Consider the following 5,429-nt stretch of genomic DNA (forward strand, 5'->3'; position numbering starts at 1 on the left):
GGCCGTTGCCCCGTGCCGGGCGGGATGTGGTGCTCCTGTGCGGGGTTGGCCCCAGTTCGGTGGTACCGGGGGGCTGAGCAGCCCCGTGAACCCGCGGGGTGCGGGTGAGCCCTCTCTTCCCTCGTCTCCGCGTGGTTCGTAGCGTTTTCCCAGGTCCCTGCTGGGTTTTGATACCTAGGCTGTTAGCAAGGGCAGCTCTTTGAATCCATAGAGGTAGAAGCTTTACTGCATGGCTGGAAATACGACAGAATTCCCTAGAGGGAAATCTATAAAACCTGCTGCTGCCGTTTTTATTTACACTGCAGCAAAGCAGCCTTGGGTGCATCTGTACTTTTGCCTTCCCTCCTTTCCTAGTCATTGTGGCACTGAAAAGCATTATAAACAACTCTGCGTTTTCTTTTAGTATTATAATAAGGCCTGAGGGCTTGGCGATGGTTTCTTTCATTCATGGCTCTCAGAATGCTTCACAGGCATCAATTAAGACTGGGAGCCCTGCTGCAATTTGGGGAGGGTTTACTGATCCCATTTTACAGATGGAAGAGCAGATCAGAGACCTAGAAAGATGCAAGTCAGATTCAGAGCCCAAGCCATCATATCACACATCCTAGATCCTATCTTTAGCGTGCTCTTTCCCATCTCCTTTAACAAAACCCTCTTTTAATTTCACTGGCTGCTCCAGGAGCTGTTTTGGGCTCTGTCAGTCCATGTGTGCTTTGGGATACTGTTCCTGCATATTGCAAAAAAAAAATAAAAAAAATTGTGCCTTTAGTGCCAAACTGTTGGGAAGAATGATTTCTGATTGAAACGGATCTCCAATTCTTTGGTTTGTACTGGGGTAGAACTCAATAGCTCCATTATGGATGAGGGTGCATTAGGCAGGGCATTGTACAGCCAGGCAGCAAAGCATGCACAGAGCCAATGAGCCGAATGCAGAAAGCCTAAATATCTGCTGTGACTTCTTTGACAGCCTCCCTCATGAAAGAGAGAGGCTCTGTCGTCACTAAGACTGTCTCTGCAGGGCAAATTTCTAAAAGCAAAATAAGCAGTTCCTATTGTGACAGTAACCCAGAAAACTCCTGATCCTAGTCTGCTTTCGAGTCTGTTGTTTTTTTTTTCATGGCCCAGACAGGATTCGGGCTGTGTTTGAGATCTGGTTCCCATCCTTAGGCATTGCTTGTATGATCTCCTGTAAGACCTTGAACCAGAGGATCCCAGCTGCAGTCCCAGACTGATGCCTTGCTGCCCTGTCTCTAATGCCCTGCACAAGACAACAACCGTAGCAACAAAGCATTTACAAAGTTTTAAGCTGCTTAAGCTTTGTCTGGGTAAGAAAAGCCTGCTGCAGGCTAGGTGATGGTGCACAGCTCCTGGTAGTTACAGAGGGAAGGGAAAGGAGCAGACTGAATGCTTTTATGGCTTTTCTGGGTTTGTATCTATTGGATGCTTGCTGAGTCTGATCTAGTCTTACAAGGTGTTCTGGAAATCTTGATTTTTTAATATTTAAGTTTGTAGGAGATCAAGTTCCATATTATATACATTCCCACCCAAACCAAACACACACCGTCCCCTTTCTTCCCCCAGATCCCCAAGCCCCTTGGTGCTGCAGTTGCAAGAAGCCTTGTTCCTTGCTGGCAGGAGAGATAGTATCACAGTTGGTTTCCCTTCCAGTGTTTCAGAGGACGTTTCTTGTAGAAAAGAGGGAGCTAACATAGCTCCTGGGCCTCAATGGCTGGGCATCAGCCAATTACTGTCATAACAGATTAGCTCTATGGCACATTAGGACTTGTTTATGTTAATACAAATTCAGCATGACTGTTCCATAGTATTGATGGAATTATTGTATTTACGGCCCTATAATACAACTAATTGAAAAGGAAGTTCTAGTTACAAAGCCCATGGACTTCCAAGGTGATTCCTTCTGCAGCTTCTGTATAGGCCAGTTTTAAACCACAAAGAAGAGATTAACTACTACAAGATGTAATCCAGTTTTTATGCAACATTGATGCAGTTACCCTTTTGGCAAACTCTAGGGGGAAAAAAAAATAATGATCTGTATCACAAAAGAAACAGGAAGAATTTAGGGGGTTTTCCACCTTGTCATGACCCTGCCTCGGTAGCCTGTGCTGCTGTAGGCGCTTCTTGGCCTCTGAGAAGAGTCTTTATCTGCCTGTTTTCTGCAGGAATCTGGCTCTTGAGACTAGCATTAAGACTGCCTCAGCTGCCACTGCAGTGCCTGAGCACATTCTTCTTGTCCAGAGCAGCTTGGCAGCAGCAGTCGTGGGTGTTTGTGAGATGAGGAGGCATCACATGCAGCACTCTGTAGCTGGGATGGTAGATCTAGCCACAGCTTGGTGACTTTCCTGCTCACATGTCACCTGCTGACGTTCAAAGGATGAGCCTGTTTGTCTCTGGGAATAAATGAGGCACCTCTGTCCAGAATCTCCACAAGTTTCACAGTCCCTGTTTCATAATAAGCTCAGCCTCAGCCTCTAGCTTTTTTGCAGTTCACAGCAGCCCTAACAGCTGGTTCCTGGCAGCCATTATCACCTTCCAGCACAGGGACAGCTTTAGCTCTGAGTCTTGGAAGGGTGGACAGGGCTGGCAGGATCAGTGATATTAGGAAAAACAATGCAGGAGCAAAAAACAGGTGCGTGGGCACAGGGAGGGAAGGTATACTGAGAACATACCTGACAAAGAGGGCAAAATTGACTCGTGGGAGTCCCAGCAGATCCCTAGACTTTGTGGGAGTTGCAGATGCGGTAGGACATGGAAGGAGGCAGGGAACTCTGTGGCTTGTAGGAGCAGGGTGAGAGATCTCCTCTGCTGCTGGGGATGGCTTGTGTTACTGCCACCAGCTCGCTGCCCAGGCTTCAGAGCCACTGCAGAATTCCGTGCAGCATTTATTTTCAAAACACCCTGCTGTAAGTTACAGCAACAAAGGGTGAGCAGCTCTGGGAACTGCACAGGAGAGCTGGGGTCTGTAGCCCTATCCACAGTGCCATCCCTTCTCAGGGAGGACCCTGGGAAAACCTGTGTCCCCACAGCAGATGCCAGCATCAGTTATATGAGGAGCAGCAATTTGCTGCTCAAGGACAGCAAGGACAGTGGAGAGTCTGTGATTTCAGGAACTAGTTATGGAAAGCTGAGACCCTCAGGCTGAGGTAATAAGAATAGCTGGAGATATAGGCAATTCCCATATTCATGAGATGACAGACTGCAATTGCTTTGCCAAGGCTGCATTAAATACACTGAGGGGCAGAGGAGTTTTCTGACTTTGCTAACAGCTGCTTCAAGGTGAAGCACAAGGGGAAAATGAAAAAAAATTCTCCACTGTCTGCTGATAGTCATGGAACATCTCGGAGTCTGGAACAACTTGGGGCCCTCCACAGATGTTTTGGAACATGGATTTGGGTCAGTCCTCTGACCTTCTAGAAATAACCTGATTGGGAATTAAACAGTAGCTCTGTTAAAAACTTAGGAAGGAATGAAATGGACTAAAGCTTTAGAAATCCTTTTCCATCTCCTGTCCTAGACAAGAAGTGAAAGAGCAGCAGTAATTTTTTTTTCTTATAAGGAAAAAACATGGTTTTCTGGTTTTAGCTAGAGAGTGTCTACGCCCTTGCCTTCTCTGCTGCTGAAATGCTTAAAGAGAAGTGTAAGCAAAAATCCATTTTTTCCTTTCAAATATGAAGCTTCAGCAGATGCTAGTGGGAGTTTACAAGCTTGATTCTTTTTCAATGCTTGCAGAAGCAGCCAGACACTGCACTAGCTATGAATGCAGTGCTAGAGCTGCTTCAGTCAGACACTCTGCAGCCCATCTTGTGGTTTCCCTGGTGTCTGGGAGCAGTGCTGGCAATGTCCTGTCAAAACTCATTTGTTTGTAACACAGCGATCTGACTGTTTCTGCAGGCATGTTTAGGAAGCCAGTTAGCAACTGAAAGATGACAGTGGCTTTGATCACAAGTGAGTGATTCACAAGACTTGGAGTACACACAGCTGAACTCTTCATGCAAGGTTCTTCTCTCAGGAAGAAGGGAATTAAAGACCCTCAGACGCTGAGGAAAGACAGCTCCATTCAGATCTAGCACAAAAGTGATACACATTTGTTTCTAGTGTCACAGCCAGTCAGAGCTGCTGTGAAAGATTTATCTGCTGGGTTCATAGTTTGTCTCAAGGACAACATGTCTACCATTCCCTCTAATCACGTCCTTGCTCATCTTAAGGATCTTTGCATCTTGGGCACCTTGCTCCATAAACCCACCCTGCAGAGAGGTCTAGAGGTAATGCAGGGGTTTAGAGTTTGACTGGAGCAGAATTAGCTGCTCCAGCTGTGGCTGGTGCTGAATTGAAGCTGAGCCCTCTGGACTAACAGTGCCTGGGATATTTATCAGCTCTGTGCTGAAGTACTGTCACTCGTGGTGGTGAACTTCCAGCCTGCTTCTAGGAATACACAGAGGAAGGCCCACTTGAAAGACTGCTTTCAATAAAGTGCCTTTCAAAAGCCAGAAAGGCAACTGCATCTTATAAAGGGTCAATACAGTTTCACTGCTAATCCATGCGGTGGTAGTTTAATCTAGAGAAACCTCAGGTCTGTGCTGAACTGAGACCTCTCAATTACAAGAAGATCTGAAAGCTCTCCCTCAGGGGTCCTGGTTTGCGATACTTAACTGTTTTGCTCCGACATGCCCCATTTTTTTACCACAGCTGCTGCAACAGCTCTATTCTCTGTGGACAGTCAGGGTTCAGGTTTCTACAAAACAAGGTAACCTGTTGGAGAGCCCCAGTGCAGCATTTAAGGGCTTGCCCAGTCCAGAAGCAACCACAGGCACTAGTGCAGCCCACAGTCAGGCCAGCCATCCCCTCCATGCTTCCAGCAGTGCAGCATGCATTAGTGTGTAGCTTGGAGCTTTTTGTACAGGCTTTTGACCTCTGTGGGAAGAAGCTCCCAAGTCCCTCTGGCCTGTCCAGAGGAATAAGAGTCAGGGACTTTATTTCCTAACTGCATGAAGAGCCATGCTTTTATCTGCATCTCATCTTGTTTAAAGACTATGTCAAAACAATTGGCTTTGAGTCATATTCAGGACAGAACTGCAGTTACACCTCAAGCTAACACTACCATGAAGAGTAATCCCTTTGATTATACAAAATGTTACACAAATCAACTTGAAGTTGTTGTAATAGGAAAGGCAGATGATATATATGCTAAGTAGTACATCGTTAAAAATACTGTTCCTAGCCCACAGTAAAGAGGTAAATCTAGACATAATTTCTCTTCTTAAGATCTGTGGAAGAAAACACTTCCCCTTGCCTGGTTATGGCTCTTGCTTTCCTCCCAAAACTAGACCCAGCCTTTCCCTCCCACAGTAGCCAAGGTGAATGCACCTGCTTGCATGACACAGCAGAAGCTCCTGCTGATTGTTTTTCAGCAG

This window comes from Chaetura pelagica, unplaced genomic scaffold (genome assembly GCF_000747805.2).
Source record: "Chaetura pelagica isolate M959 unplaced genomic scaffold, ChaPel_1.0 scaffold3, whole genome shotgun sequence".
NCBI classification, from domain to species: Eukaryota; Metazoa; Chordata; class Aves; order Apodiformes; family Apodidae; genus Chaetura; species Chaetura pelagica.